The sequence below is a fragment of the Mauremys reevesii genome, linkage group 8 (assembly GCF_016161935.1).
Source record: "Mauremys reevesii isolate NIE-2019 linkage group 8, ASM1616193v1, whole genome shotgun sequence".
Lineage (NCBI taxonomy): Eukaryota > Metazoa > Chordata > Testudines > Geoemydidae > Mauremys > Mauremys reevesii.
The window spans coordinates 19,090,490-19,115,112 of NC_052630.1; the positions used below are offsets into that span (position 1 = coordinate 19,090,490).

At 42.1% G+C, this 24,623-nt stretch overlaps 2 long non-coding RNA genes across 2 annotated transcripts in view; one reads left to right on the top strand and one right to left on the bottom strand.

The window, feature by feature from the left end:
• LOC120370884 overlaps nucleotides 1-24,623 on the bottom strand; it is a 105,101-nt gene that overhangs the window by 11,886 nt on the left and 68,592 nt on the right. The gene's annotated exons all lie outside the window — the stretch shown is intronic.
• Nucleotides 12,767-22,843, top strand: LOC120370886. Its single transcript, XR_005584036.1, has 3 exons — nucleotides 12,767-13,258; nucleotides 13,769-13,863; nucleotides 22,305-22,843. It is a non-coding gene; the product is annotated as an uncharacterized LOC120370886 (long non-coding RNA).

Sequence of the window (24,623 nt, forward strand, 5' to 3'; positions counted from 1 at the left end):
TTTCAAACAAATGAGACAGATCTGGGGAGACAAGACACCCACAAAAGCAAAAGGCCAAAAGCAACTGCCCACTAGAAACAAGGTTCATTTTCTGATACTGAGGCACAAAGTCAGAGCAAGAGGAAAATAAGAGGGTAGCAGTAAGGGGCATTAAAGGAGAGGGAACAAGAGGCTTGACAGTACTTGTGGGCTGCAACTCTCCATCCTTCTTGCACTATAGGTAATAATTGGAGATATACCAATCTCCTAGAACTGGAAGGGACCTTGAAGGGTCATCGAGTCCAGCCCCCTGCCTTGACTAGCAGGACCAATTTTTGCCCCAGATCCCTAAGTGGCCTCCTCAAGGATTGAACTCACAACTCTGGGTTTAGCAGGCCAATGCTCAAACCACTGAGCTATCCCTCCCCCATCAAGGGGGTGAGGAGGGTGAGGGCCAGGTTTACTCCTTTTAGGAGCAGAATGGAATGCCCAGATCTAGGCCAGGTTGTTTTTAATTAATTAACCCCTGAAATGCCAAACAGAAATGCAGAAAGCCAAGTCACTTAAAATGAAAGGATTAAGGGCCGGATTTGTAAAGGTATTTAGGTGCCTAATGATGCACATAGGGGGAATTTTCAAATGCTCCTGGGAACATAACTCGTACTACTTTCAATAGGAATTAGTGGGATTTTCAAAATCCCACTAGGTGCCTACCTGCATTGTTAGGTGACTGACTACCTTTAAAAGTCAGACTCCGAGTGACTCACCCAAGGTCACAGGAAGTCTGTGGCAGCTCTAGGAATGGAACCCACGTCTTGTGAGTGCTAGTCCAATGCCTTAGCCACAAGACTAACTTCCTACCCAGTTGGATTTTGGGGCAGAAATGTTTTCTCTCTGACCCCAGGGAGCCCCAAGAAGTTCTCACAGCCAATTTCAAACTTGAACAGTGTGAAGTGAGGCACCTGAGAAGGGTAGTCATTAAACAAAGATGAAAAACATTTGTTTACAATTCTGCCTGTGGAGAGAGGCTAGGGTATCTGGGTTGGGAAATTTTAAATTATGCAAGATATCAGGAAAATCCAAAGGAGGACTCAAAAACCTAGGTGCCAAGGCTGTTTCTTAACACACTCATATTACTCCCTGGTTCCATAGGACATACCGTCTCACACTAAACCATGATCTTGGCATCACAAAAACAAGAGATTCCTGCAAGTCTACAGGGGAATGTGGAGCAAAAGCCAAAAACTTGTAGTCTGCAGTGAAAGCCAGTGGAGTTGGCGTCTTTCCATGCTGATGCTCTTTGGGCTCATAGCTTTGCTGAGGTCAGATGGAAAGGATCTCCTGTCCTGCTTGTGAGTGTTTTGAGTTTCTTTTCTGTGGCAAACTAGGTGAGGGAGGGTTGCAGAATGTTTTCCCTTAAATTCCCCCTTACGAAAACATTCTTTGCACTAAGCAAGAGCAGTCTGCACTTGATTTGCACCTAAAACATGAGGCACCCATTCCAGAAGCATAGGTGGATACTGAAATGCATAGCAAACACATTCACACCCATGCAGCTAAATCACTTGCATCATGTTTCGTTTTACCGTGATGATGCAAATTATGTGCCTTTTTTTGCACTGGTATTTAGAGGGCAGCAGAGATGGTGGGTGCTTCGTTGAAACAATGTGTCTATTAAAATAACTCATACTCACAAGTGATCATTATAACTGGAGGGAGAAGGGTATTAGGATTAATTTGTTATAACAAGATCTTTCTTCCAATGGATTTCAGGAAGTGGTGACTGTATGAGCGTTTTCAGTATGGGGCGAAACCTACATTCCTTCCCGCAGTGCAACTGCCACTGAAAAGTTGCAATAAATGTGTGTCACACCAGAGTGCCGGTAAGAGACTGGTCTTTTTCTCTTGGCACAAGGCACATGATATGGGTCGGGTTTACTAATGGTTAAACCCCTCTCACATGGGAGGGATCAATATCCATTGAGGGCTGTTATAGAAGCCAGTAAAATCAAGACTCCAGGATTTGGCCTTCAGACAGAATCTGCTTCACAATCATTATCAGCTGCTCCTTTAATGTCCCTGCTTGAAGAAAGCCTGTTCCCGTCAAAGCCCATAGATGTAAGGGTCTCACGGATACTAGAACATAAGGTGTCCTTGCATTTCTTTAGCCTCTTCCATCTGAGGAGCTCACTGAGTTTTACAAATGCAAATTTAGTTCCCAAACACCTCTGGGTGGTAACTATTTTTCTCCCCATTTTAAGAGCAGGGGAAACTGAGGCCCGTACTGGTAAAGAGAAAGTTGTGCTTATAGCCTGGGGAAAGGGAAAAGAGGATAAAAGGGAAAACTCTGCTCACAAAGCACCACAGCATCAGGAAAGGGACCCATGGTCTAGTGGGCAGGTCACTGGACTGGGATTCAGGAGGCCTGGCTTCTCCTCCCAATTATGCCACAGACTCATCTGTATATAAGATTTACAAGTCATTTCACCTCTCATTGATCTAGATCTTTGGAGCAGGAACCGTCTCTTACTACGTATTTACAGAGCACCTAGCCCAAATAGAGCATCCAGGCACTACCATAAGATAGGTAAAAATAAAAATAAGGAAATCTTGCCTACTCTCCCAGCCACAAACTTCTGCTGCCACAGAAGAATCAGGGCGAGAGAGAGGACTGAAAAGCTAAACTGGAAGAAAGTCAGTGCAAGACAAAGGCAGTGCAACCTTTGAACACCACATTCAGGTGGAGCTCATGTACTGACTCACTATCTGGGTTGAAACAAATGCTGACCTGTATCTCACTAAAGGGAAACCTGTGCTCAGACCTCTCCTGTGCGCCTGCAAAAGACAATCAACAAACTATTATACTTAGAAAGATAAGGGAGAGTCCCAGGCCTTCCCACAATCCATGTTGTACATTTAATTAGCCACTCTGTGTCTTGGCTCAGCAGGAATGTTCTCATTAAAGTAAAAACCATCCTGCACCATGTACTTCTGTTTCCTACTCTGGCTATAGTTTATCTCTGAAGTATTCTGCAGTAGCTTCAGGGTTTCCCCCCAAGCTCCTGTCTGCAGATAGCCAGAATTGCTCAGCATTAGGTGCTTTGCCACTCCACCGCACCAAGTTAGAAGAATTGTATTTCTTCCACTTGAAGGTCAACCATGGGGCACCCAAAGTAGGGAAATTAGCCACAATGGCCCTTTTCAACTCTGATCCTATTTCCATGGATACAGCTAAATGCAAACATTCTGGCTCCCGGTCCAGATTTACTCACAGGTGCAGATTTTTATGCGTATAGTACAGTGGGATTTAATTTTCAAACAGATGCTGTTTATAAAAAGCTGGTGTGGGGTTATGCTTTTGAAATGCTGCTTCTGATTTTCTTATAATTACTTTTTCTCATTTTTATTTAACAGCCTGTTACCCAAACGCTGTGTACATAAATTATAGTGAACATATTCTAAAGCAACACCCATTCTCCGATAACATGAAGAATAAGTCCCTCCCCTCCTTTTGACACCTCACAATTGACACACTTGTTAGCAATCCAAGTAGATGTATCAAGAAATGTATTGGTCATGGAGACAACTCCTCTCACACCTACATAGGTGGTCACTCCTAATCAGGAGGGAAGCTGTTTTATTTTGGTTTGGTTTTACTAGCGCAGTAACCCATGTTTCATTATTTCGCTTTATAAAATGTGCCTAACTCATGCCCCAGTAACCCAACAAACGCCCCAAATATAAGTAACAAAACCTGGCTCCTTTCTTGTTTACTCCTCCCTCTGTGGATAAGCATCATAGGTAATTTCAGTGAGAATGTTCCCAGAGCTGTGCCCAATATTTGTTTATTTATTGCTTGCTACAAAACAGCAGGGAGAACTTAGATTTTGAGCCCCGTAAACAGGTTGGCAGATTCCCTGTAAATCTGCCATGTTTTATCGCTTATATAAAATGCAAATAACTCAAAGCCAATTACGGGAAAGGTCAAGCTTCTGAAGTGAGCACACTCGTTCCTGTTGAGACCAGTTTCAAATGTGGTTCTGATCACAAAATGAACTCTGTGAAAATAGCACCTTAGTTACCTGCTCTCTGTGTTTCCCCTGAGTCACTCGATTTTCTTCTGTTAATGGGGAAGAAAGTTTTTAAGGCCATCAGCCCTGTGGATCTAATACAGCTGCAAATCTGTATTCTACCCTGCATCATTAGCAAAACCTGCCAGGCAGGTTCTGGTTCCAGGATCTTTGCTGTTGGAGATTAACAGTATGAAGCAGAAAGCACAGCTTGATTTTTAGAGTCCAGGCAGAGCTTACAGTGCCAAAAGTTTGAGAAATTTTGCTTTGACTTGTCAGCTGAGTAACTCTGATGTGGAGGTCAATGAAGGAAAGTAAATATGAAGCCTGATCCAAGATGTCTTTATAAGCAGAAACAGATCTTAAGAGAAGCAATTCCAAAGTAGAAGAATGCTGGGGACTTGTTCTCCAACTCATTTTTTGTCTTATTTCATTTTTAGCTGTTACTTCATATTACATCAACAGCTATAGGACTAGTGATGGGAAAACATCAAGAATACCAGATTTTTTTCCAGCTAACACCCACTTCGATGGCTTATCCTAACCATATCTGAACTGCACAGAAATTAGATAGATTTCCTATCAGAACTACTTTTCTTGTGAGGTTTCCTATGTAGTTAAGCTGGGAATATGACAAGAACTGCACTATTTTCACCACTTCTGCTTTTGGTCTTATCTGACTGACGCTGTGAAATTTGGATGCAGATCCAAACCATTCCAAAGTTTAAAGGATTCAGATCCTCTAGGTTTGGGTCACTCTCATAGAGATGGGCCCAAGCCACAAAGTCTGAAGTCAATCTGAACTTTCCCAGAGTTTGGAGGAATTCAGATTTGATGTCCCAATTCAGGCCCTTATCTGTGTAAACATTATCCAAACTTTTCCAACCCTCAGAAAAGGTCTGGTTTGAGTTCTGCAAGAAGGTTCAGGTCAGTTTTAATGCCCATCCTTACCCGTGATTCCATACACATGATGCAAGAAAGATGAATCAATGCGACAACTTCATTTGTTATATTCTCTATTCCCTTATTATGGGCCAAATTCTGAATGAGTCAAACTGGAATTCACAACTTCCAGTTCTAGTGTAGCTAGACCTTAAGATGATGTCACTCACACCCCAAGAGGCCAGAAGAGAGAGTAGCAAAACCAGCAACTAGCTGGTGCACGTAAGAATATGCAAATTAAAGTAATTTCCCCACACACACACTTTTTAACAGTTTAATCATCCAGTCACAAGGGGAACAGATCCTGGTCTTGAAGGCATTCAGCATCAAATACTTCACCCCCTGGCTAACAAACATCCCTTCAACATCAAGGGCACTTGGAAACAGGAACTTCTGCTGGAGAGTTTGAGGAAAGGTTGATCTTACTGCAGTCCTTAAAGATGATAAACAAGTCTACAGATTACCTGCTCTATCACTTGTTGAAGATTTACTTTCTGAGCGAAAGAGCAAAGCATAATTAAAGGGCTATGCTTCCCCTACCAGGGGCCATTTTTCAGGCTGGTAAATCAACCTGCAGGTAGATCTTGCACCTAAGTTCAGTGACAAGGACACACTTACAATGAACCATTCTGTCACCCAAAGGAGGGCAGGAGCTTGCAATTAAAAGCATCGCAGACAAGGCACAAATATCACACAAGGATACAGCAAATGTAAACAAAAAAATTACCTGGTAACAGCCACATACCAGAAGGGTCAGGATAAATGCACAGCTACATAAACAGAACTAAAGTGATTCAAGCTGACTTCTGCCCCTGAACCAGTCTGCACACCAATTGCATTGTTTTACGTCTGCAAAATGTAGTCCAGAGGAACACATAGTTGCTATGCAGTTAAATGGCAAGTATGAGAATGGCCCATTTTAAAATCAGCTCCTCATCCCTATTTCCTGCACCAGCTACTGAAAATGAACTCCATGGCAATGCATCACAACATGATGTCCCATCATTAGCTAACCTGGCACTGAATGTGATATAAAGTCCTAGATAAATCAGTGTGAATACCAGCAAACTGGTTATTTACATGGAATTTCTAATGCCTTATTTGGAGTAGATGTTCCAGGCTCTTTCTAGTGAAGCTCACTAATTGAGAGCATACTCAGGAAACAGAAACGGTACAGAACTGGGAAGAGATAGGAAGGAAACAGCAGGGTGGTGAAACAGCTACATTCTCATTATACAGAGAGAAAAAGAGAAGAAAAAAATGGGGCAGATAGAGGTGAAGATAACCACACACAGAGAAAAAAAAAGAGACACCAAAATGGCTATAAAACTAGGAAGAAGCAGAGGAAAAGGGATAATCAAAATCAGAGTGAGAAAGAATAAGGGACAAATGGAGAAGTGAAATGAATCCAGAATATAAAAATAAAAGATTAAATGAAGCAGAGAGAGAGAGAGAACGAACATGGAATGGGGAAGCAGAGAGGTGCTGATAAAGAGAAAAGGAAGTCTGTGGAAGCCATGAACCTGAAGGAAGCTGGCAGGATGGAAGAAAGAGGCTCAAGAAAGAATAAAAGCTAAGAGAGCTGTGAGACAGGAGACACATGAAGCCAAAACAGACTCATGTGTTAGAACACTTTTATTGAAATTAGTAACAGGAATGAAGATATGCCCTCTGTACTCTGGGTGATCTCTAGTTTTGGGACTATATTGAGAAGGACTTTGCTTTCTTTTGAGAGGGACCCTAGCCTGGATCAGGAATGTGGAATATAATCTGAGGGCATAGAATCATTCTCCCACCTTCTGCTAGTCCTCTTAGATGTTATTCGCCAGGTACATCTCATCTAGTTTAACTCTGTAAGCAAAGAACACTGACAAGATAACTGAGCCATTCGCAGGTTCTCTCCCTGCGACACACTACAGTTTAATCTCCTAAGGACTGGAATGCTTTAGTTCACCCAAGTTATTGGGCTCAGTGCAGGGGTATCTGGGTGAAATGGACTAGCCAGTGTTCTATAGGAGGTTAGACAAGATGATCTAAAGGTCCCTTCTGACCTTAAACTCTATGAAGTCATGTGTCACCAATTTGTCTTCGAGTGCATGGCATTTCTAGCTAGCTGCTCTTCCATGCAAGCTGTATCCAGTTGTACCATATATGTTAGTCATTGGTTCTTCTTTAAAGCTGCTCTCACATCATCCTGTTAGTTTCTTTAGGCTGTGCCGCAATCATAATTATTTCCTCTGAATCATCCTCTCTTCCCCCACTCTCTCCTCTCACCATCACAGAGAAGGTCTGATTCTCCTGCTATACTTCTGGGATCTGTTGTCAAGAGCACTTGTTCTTAGCAATTTTCTTCCACTCTTTGCACTGGCAGCAAGGAGCTTGTAGCACTTCCTGAGGGCTGCAGAATGGAAGGAAAGCTTGTACTCATGTTTACCATTAAACTGTGGTGACCTCAAAGATCTGTTACTAGAGGAGAAATCAGTTATCCAGCTCCTATCACATCATTCTTACAGCTTCCCTGTTCAGGTTTCTCAGATGACAGCAGCCTTGGGATTCCTAGCTGAGGCTGGGTGGTCCTTCTAAAACAACAACTCCAAAAATGCCAGCTTATCATATTTTCCATCCTAGTCACCTAATGACAGGTTTACCTATTGTCCTCCTGAACTAGAGATACAACTGCAAAGCTATCTGTACACATGACTACTTGAGCAGACATTCAGCTCTTTGTAGCATGCCCTTAGGCTCACCGTGAGACTACAGTGAGCCAAAATAGACAGCAGAGTACTCTGGATATCACTGGCCCAGTGAGTGGTTGTGGAAAATTGATGAAGACAGTACAGTCCTTCAGGGATGGCCTTCTACATGATTGCTGCAACTGTGAGCAGATGACACAGCACATCACTGAAAGCTGCTCCATCTCGCTAGACCTTTGCAGACTAGGCGTGCTTAATGCAGCCTGAAAAGGAGGTTGTTACATGGCTTCCTGACTAGAATCTGTGTGAGAAATACAAGAGTAAGCAAAGCCATGAATGCCTATCCTTTCAAGAGCGCATCTCTTCAGGTTGGATGCCCTTCAGGAACTGCTCTGTATCAGCTTGGGCTAATTCATCTGTTTAGACTGCTGATCTGAATTAGAGACTGGGACTAGTACATGACTATTGTCTTCAGGAAGTGACAGACAGTTCTCCAACTCCCTGTATTATTTCAAATGATTTAGTGGTATCTGTGCCCAGTACAAATCATGATACAGGAGATCCCCTCAGAAAAATCTGATCTAGTTTCTTCATATTTTATTATAAACTTATTCTTCTGCAGAATGTCCTTTGGAGATGTCATAACCTGTACTGGGAAGATCTCCATGCCTGATCCACATGCTCCCAGGGCTTTTGGTGGTTTGATCTGGAGTCTGCCACAGCAGTGCTGTAAGGGGTGCATTTCTATGAGAAATAGGAAGCTTACACCTGGTGGAGAAAATGAGCATGGTGCATGAAAATAGCTCCCATCTCACAAGACCTTTTTTGTTGTTATTGTTGCACACTAATTGATCTTCTGAAGCTCCAGCATAGTGTTAGGTATGGGCAAAACAGTACCTTAAAACGATTTAAATGCCTATATTCTTAGCATCATCTACCAACCTAACCCATTTAAAGTCTGAGGAGTAAATCCACTCACTCACACCTGTTGCCAAGAGATTGCAGAGTCTCAATTCGTTCCTCACATCCCTCCAAGGATCTGTCCACACTGCTTCAGAGAGCGAGCTTCCTAGCCCGGGTCAACAGCCTTGTGTTTGCGGGGCTTGCACTAGCGTGCTAAAAATAGCTGCTTAGATGTTGCTTTGATGTTGTGACTCAGGCTGGAGCTCAGGCTCTCAAGTACAATGCCTACACAGCTATTTTCAGCTCTCTCCCGGTGATCCCTCATGAAATGAGAAATGTCTTGACCATTCATGGCCTTTAAAAGATCCCATGGCATTCTTCCCAGCAATGATAAGGTGAGGACTGTTGTTCTAGCCAGATTACATTCTGCTGCCCTAAATTCCCCCTATTTCAGTTGGACATGGTGTCCTGTCCTAAAATGATGTGCTCTGTCAAATATGCTGTGTTCTATCCCAGAAAAGGCTGAATTTCAATGGTGGAAGAAACAACCCATAATATTTAATGCATGTGAAGTACTCTGTGATCCTTCTGGATGGACAGCATTACTGACTCAAAATACGGTCTAGGAGTCTGATTTCTCAAAGATATAAAAATGCAGCTAGGTGCCTAATGGGATTTTCAAAAGCACATAAGCAGCTTAGTTACCTAACTCCCATTAATTTCAATCAGGAATTAGGTACCTAACCTTCTTTGGCACTTCTGAAAATCCCACTAAGCACCCAACTGCAGTTTTAGGCACCTAAATACATTTGAAAAATCTGGCCCCAGATCCTCAGAGGCATCATAGCTCAGCAGAAGTCAAAGAAGCATAAAGTCTGGCAAGTGAAGTATAAAAATATATTAGGAAGGGCCAAAAAAGAATGTGAAGGACACCTAGCCAAAGACTCAAAAAGTAATAGCAAAAAATTCTTTAAGTGCAGTACTTCAGAAGCAGGAAGCCTGCTAAACAACCAGTGGGGGCACTGGACAAACAAGATGCTAAAGGAGCACTCAAGGACAATAAGGCCATTGCAGAGAAACTAAAAGAATTCTTTGCATCGGTCTTCACGGCTGAGGATGTGAAGGAGATTCCCAAACCTGAGCCATTCTTTTTAGGTGACAAATCTGAGGAACTGTCCCAGATTGAGGTGTCATTAGAGGAGGTTTTTGGAACAAATTGATAAACTAAACAGTAATAAATCAGCAGGACCAGATGGTATTCACCCAAGAGTTCTGAAGGAACTCAAATGTGAAATTGCAGAACGACTAACTGTCGTCTGTAACCTATCATTTAAATCAGCATCTGTACCAAATGACTAGAGGATAGCTAATGTGATGCCAATTTTTTAAAAGGGCTCCAGAGCTGATCCCAGCAATTACAGGCTAGTAAGCCTGACTTCAATACCGGGCAAACTGGTTGAAATTATAGTAAAGAACAGAATTGTCAGACACAAAGATGAACATATTGTTGGGAAAGAGTCAACATGGTTTTTTTGTAAAAAGAAATCATGCCTCACCAATCTACCAGAATTCTTTGAGGGACTCAACAAGTATGTGGACAAGAGGGATCCAGTGGATATAGTGTACTTAGATTTTCAAAAAGCCTTTGACAAGGTCCCTCACCAAGGGCTCCTAAGCAAAGTAAATTGTCATGTGATAAAAGGGAAGGCCCCTCATGGATCAGTAACTGGTTAAAAGATAAGAAACAGGGTAGGAATAAATGGTCAGTTTTCAGAATGGACAGCGGTAAATAGTGGTGTCCCCCAAGGGTCTCAAGTATCTGAGGGGTAGCCGTGTTAGTCTGGATTTGTAAAAGCAGCAAAGAATCCTGTGGCACCTTATAGACTAACAGACGTTTTGCAGCATGAGCTTTCATGGGTGAATACCCGCTTCGTCGGATGCAAGTCGGTATTCACCCACGAAAGCTCATGCTGCAAAAAGCCCAAGGGTCTGTACAGGGATCAGTACTATTCAAAGGGGTAAATAGTGAGGTGGCAAAATTTGCAGATGATACAAAACTACTCAAGATAGTTAAGTCCAAAGCGAACTGTGAAGAGCTACAAAGGGATCTCACAAAACTAGGTGACTGGGCAACAAAATGGCAGATGAAATTAAATGTTGATAAATGCAAAGTAATGCACATTTTGGAAAATATAATCCCAACTATACATATAAAACAGTGGGGTCTAAATTAGCTGTTACCACTCAAGAAAGATCTTGGAGTGATTGTGGATAGTTCTCTGAAAACATCCACTCCATGTGCAGAGGCAGTCAAAAGAGCAAACAGAATGTTGGGCATCATTAAGATAATAAGACAGAAAATATCATATTGCCGCTATATTTAGTATGCCCATGGTATGCCCACCTCTGGAATACTGCATGCAGATTTGGTCACCCCGTCTCCAAAAAGATATACTGGAATTGGAAAAGGCTCAGAAAAGGCAACAAACATGATTAGGGGTATTGAACGGCTTCCATCTGAGGAGAGATTAATAAGACTGGGACTTTTCAGCTCAGAAAAGAGATGGAGGGGCTATGATAGAGGTCTATAAAAATCATGACTGGTGTGGAGAAAGTAAATAAGGAAGTATTATTTACTCCTTCTCATAACACAAGGTCTAGGATCACCAAATTAAATTAATAGGCAGCAGGTTTAAAATAAACAATACCAAGTATTTCTTCACATAATGCACAGTTAATCTGTGAAACTCTTTGCCAGAGGATGTTGTGAAGGCCAAGACTATATATGGGTTCCAAAAAGAACTAGATAAATTAATGGAGGATAGGTTCATCAATGGCTATTAGCCAGGATGGGAAGGGATGATGTTCCTAGCCTCTATCTGCCAGAAGCTGGGATTGGGCAACAGGGGATGGATCACTTGACGATTACCTGTGCTGTTCATTCCCTCTGGGGCACTTGGCATTGGCCACTATTGGAAGACAGGATACTGAGCTAGATGGACCTTTGGGGTGACCCAGTATGGCCATTCTTATGTTCTTATGATGTGCATTAATTGATAATAAATACCAGTGTAAGTGGGATACATAAAAAGAAGAGCATATCCATGTTTATTAGAGGAATACTGTATATTTTAAATATATGCTTACCTAACATTTAGAAACAAAGTAGATAGGTAATGAACACTTGCAGCAGTCTGATCATTGAGCTTGTCTTAAAACAAAACAAAAAATGATCACTGCATTGTACCATTCATCATACATGCCTGAATAGAAATATCAGGCCATTATGTAATAAAATTAATATCAGCCAAATGTTAGCAAAATGCCTTGGAAAGGAAAGGAGCTAGCAATGCCTGGCAGTACTAGATATTCATCAAACAGATGCAAGTCATTTGTGTAAATTGTCATGAAAGACTAATGGAAGCTATAATATGAGGTACAGATAAAGTTGTCCCTCAGCCTTCAGGTTAACATACATGCAATAATATTGCTCCTAGGCATTTATAAAACAGCATCTTCCATCACAAAGTCATCCTCTTTCAGCACAACAGCCTTTGAAATATTTCAGCTGCAGGTCACATATATAATGGTCCAATCTGGATACCACCAAAGTCTAAATTTAGGGGTGAATTTTTATCCCAATCCTGGTCCACATTGAGATTTTTAACATCTGAAACAAAATGGCAGAAATCTCATGAGAACTATATTTCCACTTCTCCCTATCCTCCCACTTCCACCATCTTCCTTCCCACTGGGCCTCAACTCAGCACTGCAGTGTTCACCCACCTACTATTATCCCCACAGGGGCTTTTGTGATGTGTAGTTCCAGTGCATGGTATGAGCAGGGGGCTCATCCGACTGTTTGGTGGGAGTTGGGATGAAAGGATGGAAGGGGGATGCTTGTGCCAGCTATCACTTCCTGAAAGACTCTTGGATTGGAGGGCCAGGAGACATCAGTGGTTAGTGGGGGTGCCCGAGGCAGGAGGTTTCAGGGTGTTATTAATACTAGTAGAGGCTGAAAGCCCAGGCTGTTGCACAGGTGAGGCAGTTGGGCCAAGTACTCCATCATCTTCAGCTGTTGACTAAGGGTGGTGATTTGTTGAGTTGCCTCTGACATCACAATGGTCTACACTACCACACAGGTGTAATTCGTGAAGTCAAAATGGCAGAGAACTTAGAAATTGGATGGTATCACACTGCAGATCCGAGCAATGATTGAACCTGGTGATATTCTGAACAAAAAGAGCTCTCTGCCATGCTTGTAGCTGTTCCTATCCCTTCATACTGACTAAACAGTTTTCAGAGTGACACACAGACAGGAGACAATCCTGGAAGCTTATTATAGAGAGTACAGCCATTTATTTGGTGCATCTAGATGGGCAGAGCCAAATTTCTACTTGCAAAATTGGCTCAGACACCAGAAAATGGATCTGGGTCCAGCCAAGTGAATATCCCCAAGGTCTAGAGATTTGGTTACTTGGGACCCAGCAGTGATAGTGCCTTGCTGAGAATAACATTCTGAATGCCAGGTCTCCACAAGCCCAGCAGGGCCCTTGATATATTCTTTTCACTTTTGACATTGTCAGTGGCTGTGAAGATTCTAGAACTGGGAACTTAGCTGGCAGATGTGAGAGGCAGAAAAAGGCCGCGCAGCTTTGTTGCTCTGTACTGGTGAGAACGGCTCTGCAATGCTCAGAGAGTCTAGAGTTCAGATAAGCATTCAGAAGTTCAGATGTTTATTCATACTTTTAATTGATTGCATTACTCATTTTCTTTCCTGTGAGGGAGGAAAGGAATGAAATACAGGGTGGCGGGGAGAATCATATGACCCGGTAAAAGATTTTCCAAGGTTAAAAATGATTAGATCTGACTAGTCTTAATTCTTCACCTTCCACTATAAACTCTTTGAAGGAGGGCAGCTGGTGTCAGCTAGATCTTATAGACTCCACATCATGCTGTAACTAAGCAGCCATACACTTGAATAGGATTATAATTGCAGCTCCTAGGCTGCAGACTGACGTCAGCTCTTTGGAGGAGGATGCTGATTGCTTAATGAATTTCACTGGACAGTGTTTAGCATCCACTCAGAAAAGAAAACTCAAAAATTGCTTTTAGGGAGCTGTCAGCATCCATTATCTTCCTTCTGATGATAATTTATAGATGTCTCGCCTTTCATTTTAGTGAAAGAAACACTGAGAGGAGGACTTCTTCCAGAATTGAAACTTCAGCTGTGATTATGTGGCAAACAGAAGGTGACATATACGTCTAATTACCAGGTCCATTTCCAGGAGAAAATTAATTTCCATTACATGCTCAGCATGAAATGGATACTCATGTCAATTCTTTATAGTGCCTCTATTTCTTTTGCCCAATTGTTAGCAGTTCCCTCTTCAAAAGCTTGGAAGTGTCTTCTCCCCCCACACCATTTAGTCCTTTCTCCCCTTTGGCAAATTATTTTTCCTGGGTTTTCAGTTAAGCTAAAATGTACACATGCAGGTTTTTTGGTTGAAGTTCTGTGTGTTAAATGACAACAACATTTGATGAATGTTGGCCTCAGCATGCTACTGAGACCTCTTTGTGTTTCAGCACAAAGAATTCAAACATCCTTCCTTATTAGGGATACCCCGCATTGTAGATCCAAGTTTACTGCAGTTGCAACACAAATTATTTTTACTGTATATTACTGAACCACTGGAATCATGAATACTATGTTATGAACAAAGTTATAAATGCTGAGGTGATTAATCATGCATCATTTAGTGCTCCCCACTTGTTCTTGTATTTTTCATTGTGAGCCAGAATGAGCACTGAAAGCAACTGAGTACGACAATACTCAAAGTAAGTAAGGGGATCAGAATCTGGCCCTTTGAGACTTGGACCAATCTCACTTCCCAAATTTGTGTTGCCACACTGAGAAAGATGCTTTTGCACCATCATTCATATAATCTCAGTTCTCAGAATAGTGTCTATTTTCTATCACAATCAGCCAGCAAAGTTAGCCTCCTTCCCCGCCTTCATCACAAACATAATGATTAATAGCCACACAACTTGGGTCTCGATCCAAACACTCTCACCATTCAGGAGTATTTGGACTCACTGCTTGGATCCCAACCTGTTTGCAGCTATTACCGTTGGTTTTGTTTTAATTTCTGAATAATTTAGTGAAAGAATTTTTAGAGGCAAAACAAACCCCAACGCCAAAGAACCCCAAATTCTGGAAAAGTCCAAGTCTAAATCAGAGTTTTGCAGGTGGCCCCATTTTCGGCAATGAGCCCAGCTGTCAGGACCCTGACAAGGGCAGTCAGTACCAAGGATCATAGCAAGGTCAAACCTGAGGCTGAGAGTAGCAAAGGAGTTCATAGTCAAGTTCCAGGCCAGTGTCAATATCAAGGATTAGAGCAGAGTCAGGTTTCATAGTCCATGTCAGGAGTCGAATTCCAAATCAAGCAGAGATCAAAGCCAGCATTTCAAGAGCAGGAATGGGCATGATAGTGACAGGAGATCCACAATATTGCCTAGACACTTCCTGGACCGCTCCCTTGGGATTATATAGGGAAGGAAGCCAATCAGGAACCATGAGGTTGCTGCCTGTCAGACCCCTTGAGGCAGGACTTCCTGTGGTCTGCGTATGCAGTGGTCTTGGGTAAATGGAGTGCAAACTGCTTACAGCTGCTGCTGGGTGGCACTGTAGACGTGTTCACTACCTGGAAGCTGTACAGGGCTTGCTTTGAGACCCACTGGGCCTTACACAAATCAAACATCTGAATCCAGATGTGTCCAAACTTGACACTACAGCCCATGTCTAATAATAAACCACTTTGAGCCTGTAAGGCCAACCAACTCTAAATTATGTCAGATCAAGAAAGGAACCACATTCCAAAGTCAAGGACCTCCCACTGCACATATCTCACACCCTTTTTTCTGGAGATGGCCTTTGAGACCATTCTCTTCCAGCTGAAGTTCCAAAAATCGGCAGGTAGAGGTCATCCAGTCTGCAGGGGGCAAAGGGATTAGTAAGAATGGTGATATCCAAGGCCCAGAAGCAAGGTCCCCAACCCACAGCACCATCCCAGTATTATCTGGACTTGTACAAACACTGCTTCCAGGACAGACAGTATTTGCCTACCACCTTAGAAGTGTGTTACAGAACTAGTTGGCTAAACATTTCCAGAGTCAATTAAAAAAACGAGACATGTGAGGCATTTTCAAATGGATTATTTTTCCTTTTGTGGCAGTGAGTGTAGTGCCCATGAAAGATGTTGATTTGACAGCTCGAGAAATGGACATCCAGTGGGTATACTATGGATGAGAGATCAAGGGAGAGATTTTTTTTTTCCAAAAGTGTCATTCATGTATACACTTCATCTAAGACGCAGCCTTTTATCGGTGATGAGCTTGATCCTCTTTCTTCCCACACGCTTCCCTTGTCCACTCAGTTTCTTTGTCCTCCTCAATTATTCTTTAATAGTCTTATAGGTTAAGAATAGTGTAGGCTTAAACATTTCTCAAGCTATTGGTTAAGTGAATAACTCTGGTGCCTCCTGGGATCAATACAGAACTGTCATCCACATGATCTGCCAGTAGTGATATGGTGATGATGCACACGGCAGTGTTTTCTTATAGATCACTGAATAATTAGGTTGAGACCTCCTCTTTAGCCAAGCTCCATTTCTTGAAGGGATCAGGGGGCTGTCAGGCAGCCAACTGCAGCATGGCCCCTGGAGAGTTTAGAACAGCCTGGGAATTAGCTAGGACTAGTCCAAAAGGAACTAGACATCAGCTGGGGATTGCTTGAGTACACAGTACTTATGCCATGTCCTCACTCCACCACTGAATGCCTTGACAGTGGGGCTGGGTAGTGAAGCAACCAGGTAGACTGGCTGTGCACCAGCTAAGAGCTCTTTTACACAGGGGGAATTCTCAGCAGGCCAGACCCAGATTCTTTCTGGCATCTTTGTGATGGGTGAGTAGCACAGAGGGGCCAGAACACTTGAGAGCATCTGATCCTTAGGCAAAGGTTATATTCATTCCTCGTGTAACTCCACTAAAGCCAAGGGAATTACATAAGGGGATGTATTTGCTCCATTAACTCTTCTGGAATGATTGGTTTGTAGCAATGATGTACCTATCCTGAGATCTTGCTATGAAAATGAATTTAAATTGCTTCACGTACTGCATGTCTGAGTCAGTTATATATGCATATATTATATATTCACACACACACACACACACACACACACACACACACACATATATATATTCTGGAAACCAGCAGGAAGCCAACAAAATAAAGGGCTGAAATAACAAAGCTAATAAGCATTACAGAAGCAAGCTTTGTTTTTCCTTTTGTAACGTGCAATGAAATGCATTTCCCAGGGATCTTCAAAGCATCACAACAATTCATCTTAATTAGCAAGATTCAGGTGGTAGGTTTTGAGCACTTGGAATTTAGTGTGAGGATTAATGCACATAAATGAATTATGAAATTAAGACAAACTGTAACTGTCTTTAAGATAAAATGTTCTAGCAGCGTGGAGTAAGTAAAAATGGCCTGAGTGGGTGGACTCATTTCCATCACCAAGACACTAATATAATAACATCATATTGCAGGTCTGCAGAAATGTTCCCAGAGTGTCTGTATTGGAAAGGAAGTGGGTCAGAAGTCTGTCTGATAACCCCTTCACTGCAACAGGAGTGCAGTGCCTGGCTTACTGATTTTAAGTCTCCGATTCCTTAAAATCTCATGTTGAATCCCAGCTGGGGCAACTGAACCCCAATGCAGTTAATTTTGTGGGGGGTTGTCAGACTGCCTTTGAAAACCAAAATCTTGTCTGTATAGGTGCTAAGAAAACACAATGATGCTGTGGTATAACAATTAGACAGATAGCAAACCTACACCCAAGATCCTCTTGGTTGTTTTGAGATCCAGCATCCTTGGCCAAAACGTTCCCTTCCCTCCAATACTGCACAGTGCACCAAATGACTGATGAGCTATGGCTCAGAAGCTGATGCCCTTCAAGGGGGATGTATGTACAGTTCAGGCTCCAAGATGCTCTATAAAGGGAATTTATTGTTATGCCCCACATGAAGCAATGAAAATACGCCTTGTGGTGCTAGATCTCTAAGCCGCCACAAAGTGACAGTGTTTCAGAACATTCCTTTCTTGCAGGGCCAGATACATGATCAGTAAGACTATGGGGTGAAGCTTAGCAGTGATGCTTAGGCTGCAAGGGATTTGGACAGACTTTAAAAAGGGGATGGCCAAGGCTTACCAGGCAAAAATCAATTGTTCAGATAAAGACCTTGCAGTATACTACCCCTACCCATCTGAGGACCTGATCCTGCAGCCATTGTAGTCAATAACAAAGCTCCCATTGACTTAAATAGCGAAGGCTCAGGACCTGAGTCGTCTCCTCTCCGCATCAGCATGGGTCTAAGCCCACTTGTTCCTCACCACTTGTCATGCGAGAGATCTCCCCTCTCAAGTGCCTTCTCTTTCTCTGTCCTCTCTGTGACTGAGAGTCCTCTCCTCTCCTCCCCTCCCCCTAACAACACACAGAGCTCAGAAGGCTCTAACTTTTAACAAAAATGGTAGGAAGAAAAGGAAGCCATGTTGATGTTCTGCAGTGAGCAAAAAGTGCTTTCACTGTACTGAAGCAAAGTCACGTAGCTGCTCAATGGGATTGTAACAGTCATGTAAATCAGCTTCTCCAACCACGTTGACTAGGGAGCCATGAAATGGCATTTCAAGCCACTTAACGACGGGAAACCCAGGCACTGCCATGGAGGCTTCCAATTGCATGGCTCCTGCTCTCATGTAACGAGAAATCAGGGACTCTGCAAAAAGAGAGGGGGCTGTCAAAGCCCCCACTTGGCACGTAACCACTGTCAGATGAAAATGAATTGCAAATAGAGGCTAGTATTCATAGTGCTAAGCGCCCTTGCTCACCAGTCTAGCATATGCCTTGTTGAGGCATAAGTGATTTTCATATTTGTCATTAGATCCTCTATGGGTCATGAATGGCATTGCAAATCATAATTTGCATTGGAAATAGTACCATGTTTATAATGACTGCTACACATCAGGAGCTAATGTGATGAGTGTAAAATAAGCCTGTCTGAACTCTATATGCAATCTGCCTGGCAGTGGAAAAAATACAATTTCCATTTTCCATCATGAGTGGCTCATGACTTACATGGTAGGAAATGTCACCATTAAAACCATTTATTATTCTGCAGCGGCATTCATTTAGCCCATTTTTCACCATCATACTTGGGGAGGTTGGGGGAGAAGGCATGTACTCTGCTGCAGTTTCCCAGCACCTCAAGCTGAGTGGATCACTTTAGAGTCAAAGCTGTCAAAAGAAATAAATTTAATGTCTAGTCCCAATGAGGGGCAGAGCAGCAGTGATCATTTTTTATCCTTCAAGCACTGTTACAGATATCTGAACTGCAGCTGTGCAGGAAGGAAGCTGCATCTCATTTGTGAGGATGGAATTCTATTACACAGATAAAATGATAATCCCCATTACCAGAGGCTAATTAATTTCATTCTTGAGTTTTCTTTGAAGTATCAACTGAAAATAAAAGGATGAAGATTGATAGAAATAAAAAACCCTATAACTTTAGGTTCTATCAGATCTGACTGTATGAATCTGCTCAGAAGAAAAAGCAGCCTGTTCACAGAATATATTACAGAAGGGTAATTTTTAAAATAATGAGCTGATGCCAAAAGAGAAGTTAAGGTTAAATGGAGACTCTGAGTTATTCAGCAAGAGAAGAGGCGAGGAACTAATCTCTTATTCGTCCTTTTAAGTACTAGTGGCATGTTTCTGAAATAGCCAGTACGAGGACACAAATGTGCTGTTCACTGGGCTATGGCAGATGGTGGGTGTGATCTTCTCCAGGACTCCTGATTTGAGTGTGAGTGCACATGTGTATGTACATGCATGTATGTGTGTTTGTGTCTTTATTTGTGCATTATATATATATGGAAGACTAGTGGGTGTGTGGTGTCCATGAGCATACATGTCTGCATGTGTGGGTAAGTATATGTGTGGTATGGGTGTTCATGGAGGGGTGTATGTGTATGCATTTGACAGTTCAGTAAGAGGAATCACTATTCCGAGCACTTTGTCTCCTCCTTTTCAAGGACTAATTAATAAGGGCAGAAAACCTTTGCAACCCCCACTAGCAGTTTGCTGAAGAATTCTTCGCACGCTGCCTGGAGGGGGAAAAACCACACATTTGGCACAATCTACACAGCTGACCTTTCCCTCAAGGTCTTTTCACTTCTCTTTCCTTGCTTAGAATTTGAACTGGAAAGTGCATTCTATAAAGGATCAGATCAAAAATAATCTCTACTACCTCAGTCCAGCATACCTACTCCCCTAGGTAAGCACGGCCACCTGGCAGGCTGGAAACAGAGAGGTCCAATGCTCTCTCCTTTATGCACACACATAAATGTTAATGTGGGAGGGGAAGGTGCAGGAAACCATCATTGAGAACATACCCCAAAACTCTTACCCTCACTTGCTGTCTATGTACAGTACACAGCTGGCATAACTCAACTTTTTATTAAGTGTTCAGCACGGGCTGTTTGCTTGAGGAGGAGACCGGCAGGCTGCAATTCTGTATGTTTGTATAGAAATGTCAGCCTGCAAACTTGTATTAACCTAGTTTCACCAGAGATGTTTAGAACAACACAGAGTTTGGACTCCCTGACCTCTCCTTGCATTTGTATGCAGAGGTTCAAGAGGATTTATTTTCAGTGTATTCAAAGGTGCAGTTTAATGCTTGTAGGGAGGGTTGTTTTGTGTTTTGAGGATGTAGCTCCTCTGATGTATTTCATGTTTGCAGTTTATGATACACTGAATCTTTTGGTGCCTCATTCTAAGCCCTGGTATAGAAATGTCACTAAATCCATTGCAGATGGATTGTCCCCTGATTTTTCCATCCACTTGCCAATTCTTTCTATGGGAGAAAAATCACAGGCCCACTGGAAAATTTCTTCTCTTACAGCTTGGTCATTCATGGCCTGGCTTTTCCCCTCATGCCAAGTCACAGCAATGTCATGGATATGCAGTGACTGTGCATGGCTGACATGCCTGCAACAGGTATTACTGAAGAAAAGGCACTTTGTCCGATTAATGCACAACATTAAACACACCAATGATCAAACAGGAGATGAAAGAGCGACACCTTGCTTAAAGATTTAACATTCATCCTTTGGCTGTATATTCATAAAAGCTCCCCTGCCTCTCTCTGCCCAGAATTATTAATAGAGATGGGCTCTAGCTGCAGAATTTGCATCTGGGTTTCAAAACACCACAACAGCCAGACCATTATAAAGACAGAGACAAAATTAAATGCAGGTCTGGGCTTATATTCTGCATATCTGCAAAGTTAGGGGTTGTCCAGATCTGGGGGTTTGGCACAGGCCTGCCTTTAATTGCAAGGAGTTGTTGTGAGCAGCTTAAACATATGATACAGACTGCAGGTAATTGGTGTAATGCTAGGATAATGATGCAATTCCCATCATGGAAGCTTATTTTTCAATGAGTTTGAGTTGAATTTTCTGCTTTGTTCTTTGGTATTAAATAATAACTGGCTTTGTTCATATTCCAGCCAATATGAGACTTGCCTAATGTTTCCTTCATTATTCTCCACCCACTGGCTGGAACATGAAAAGACGCCCCCTAAAATCTCAGCCTCAGGGCAGAGAGAGTATGGAGAAATTGGATGGCATTATGGCTAAAGCACTGACTTAGTGATCTAATCAAGCATACAACTCTGACACGGACTTTCTTTGTGACGTTAGACAAGTCACACTCTCTGCCTCAGTTTTCCCATCTGTAAAATGGGGGTGATAATATTTATCAGTGTCTTACAAGTGTGGTGAGGATAAACCTTGGATTTTCAAAGCACCTAAACACTGAAATCCCATTGAACTGCATTGGGATTTGGGCTCCTAACTTCCTTACGCTTCTTTGAAAAATCTCACCCTTAATGTTTCCCAGGCCCCTAGATACTTCGGTGATAGAGTCATACAGCTAGATAGATCGAAAGCCTATTCCAGGCCATCATGTGAGGACACATTGTCTGCTCCCCTTTCACCCCCCCAGATAGGAAGAGAGAGTAAGCAGAGGGAAAACTGATGGAGGGAGGAGAAATTGAGAGATTTCTGGGGCTGAGGGGACACTCAGAGAATCTGAAGGGATAAGAGCTCTTCAAAAAATAATCTCATCAGAGAATCCTGAAATTCTAGACCAGGCTTTCCTTATTACACTCTAAACCTTATCATAAATCCTTGTTTTTATCTTCTCTACGAAAGGTCATCTGCTCACATTTCTCCCTGAAGCAGGCTTGTTCAGAATCCAGCAGTGAATTGCTACAATTATGGTTTAATTCAAAATTAAAAAAACAACAACAAAAAAAGCACTCTGAAATCTTTCTGGGAAACAGCGCATATAAATATTCTAAGCCATCTCCTTTTTGCTTCTCATTTATTGCCATGCCTGGGAGTTCCTCCTCCTGCAGCTGTGTGTCATTGGGATAATTAGACAGCACAGTTGCTTGGCTATGCAGTGGCCAGATCAGTGGGGATTTCAGGAGATAACTAATTCTATTTGATTTTGTATCCAGGAATGATAATTTACATTCCCTTCTACTTTAGAGAGTCTGGGCTATAATTAGGCTTTTCTTCTGTCTCCTTTAGTCTTCCATTCATCCTAGCACTGGGCGGTGGCAGCAGCAGCAGAAACAGAGGAGTCATGACAACTGATTGCTCCTGAAGGAATTTGGGTTTGTCAGAGGACAGAAGATATCCCCATAAAACACAAGTGCTTGAAAAAGCAATTCGACCACCAATACTGAATGAGATGGACAATAACTGCAAATGGTTGGAAACCAGCTTTCCATAGGGCGGAAGATATTCATCTGCATGCATGACCATTGTGGGGCAGATCCTCACCTGGTGTAAATCAACATTGCTCCACTGAGTTAGGTTGATTTATGTCAGCTGAGGGTCTTGCCAATGTATTGGGCCTACAAATAAATAAATGCCCACACAAATAGCTAATTAAGGTCACAGTGAGCTTTTTACATGAAAGGTGGGATTTTCAAGAACACCTAAATAATTTAGGAGCACAAATCCCACTGATTTTCAATGGGGGTTGTGTTTCTAAGGCGCTTAGACAATTATGAATACCCCATTCTAAGTCAATTTGCATGTACAGTATATCACAATAACTGTGCATTCAGCAGCAGGACACTTTTATTGCAGTATTTAATGAATGAACTTGAGCTTCCAACTTTAAAATTTGGATCACACGGTGAGGCATTCAACCCAAACCTCGGATTGTGCACTCAGGAAATAATGGGGAGCGTGGACAAGTTGATTTGATTAATATAAGAATTCTTCTGAACCTTTGTGATTGGATATCTAGCTAGCATACTACGGCATGATGTGTTTTATTCATTTCTACCCCGACTTTCATATTATCATACTTTGCACGTACATGGTACCTCTTCATCCAAGAATCCATTGCTTTACAAACTTTAATCAATTGAATCTCTCTCAAAACCCATGGGACATTACCTAAGGGCTTGTCTATGCTACCTCGAAGTTCAGACTTCGGGGGTTTGAATAGAAGTGTGCACCAAAGTTCTGCACTGTAACCCCCCCATGTGAATAATGCAGGCATGGACTAAAGGTTCCTAGTACTCATTGAAGTAGCCCTCTTCAAAGAGGATTACAGGAATGTGAACTAGGAACCTTTTAGTTTGCACCCACGGCATCCACACAGGGGAGCTGCAATGCAGCACTTTGGTGCACACTATTTACACCCCCATAGTCCAAACTGCAGGGCAGTATAGTCATAGCCTAAGTGATATTGCCAACTCACAGAAGAGTAAACCGAGGCCCTGAGATGTTAAGTGACTTGCCCAAGGCCACCCAACACATGAATACCAAATGCCAAAACTCCTCACTTCTATTCCCCTTCTAACCATCAGCCAACAGTATCTTTCTGTCCAAACCAGAGCAATGTACTAGCCTAATTTATCCTTTTGAGATCCAGCTTAAGGTGATGAAGCTTCTCTTCTACCCTAATGTTAGTCATTCTTTGATATGCTATCATTAATCTGTTTAGCATCAGGGAAGAAGGCATTAGTTCAGGGATCCAAACTTGGCAAATCTTTCTAGTTCCCGACAAAGTCCATAGACACGAAATATATTTCCATAACAGAGTCAACCAGAAAAAATATTGCAACAGTGACATTATTTTCAAATGCTCTCAGATGTAAAATGAATTCTCTTGTGCATAGTTTTATGGTAGGGTTGTAAAGACCTAGTGGCGCACAAATGTTTTATTTTTGCAAATGAAATATGCAATCACATGACTGGATTAGTTCTATAGAATACCTAAGCCTAACAGGCAAAAATATCTCAAGTCCTTCCCTTTGCCAACCACCCAAGATATCTCTGAGACCCTCAGAGCTGTTCACTTTCCCCTCTCCCTTCAATTTCTTCCCATCATAAATATGACATTTATACACACACAGTATAATTCCAGATTTCCAAATTCCCTTCATCCAAAAATCATAGTTATCTGAACGTACAGTGGGTCTCCTATGTAGCCCAATGCTAGTTAATAGCTGCTTCCATTTATCCAAACACCTGGTTATCCAAAAGTTCTGAATGTCCCCTGGGCCATTTGGGTAAATGGAAGTGTATTGTATATTCAGGGGCTGAAAAGGATGTGCACTGGTAGTTCTAACAGTATCTTTTGTAGCTCTCGTTTATTCTGCTATCCAGACAGTAAAGGCAAAGCAGTAACATTTTATAGAGCAGAGAACATTTTTATTCAGTTCTCCTAAATCTTGTTTAGAAGTTCTATACAAAACCAGTTACATTGTAACTAGAATTTAAGTGAGCCAGTCAGAGAACGTATCCTGACAAACTGCTTATTCTTCCGAAACCATTGAATAGCTATCCTATTTATTCAAAAAGCCCATTCATAGGCCTATATTTACA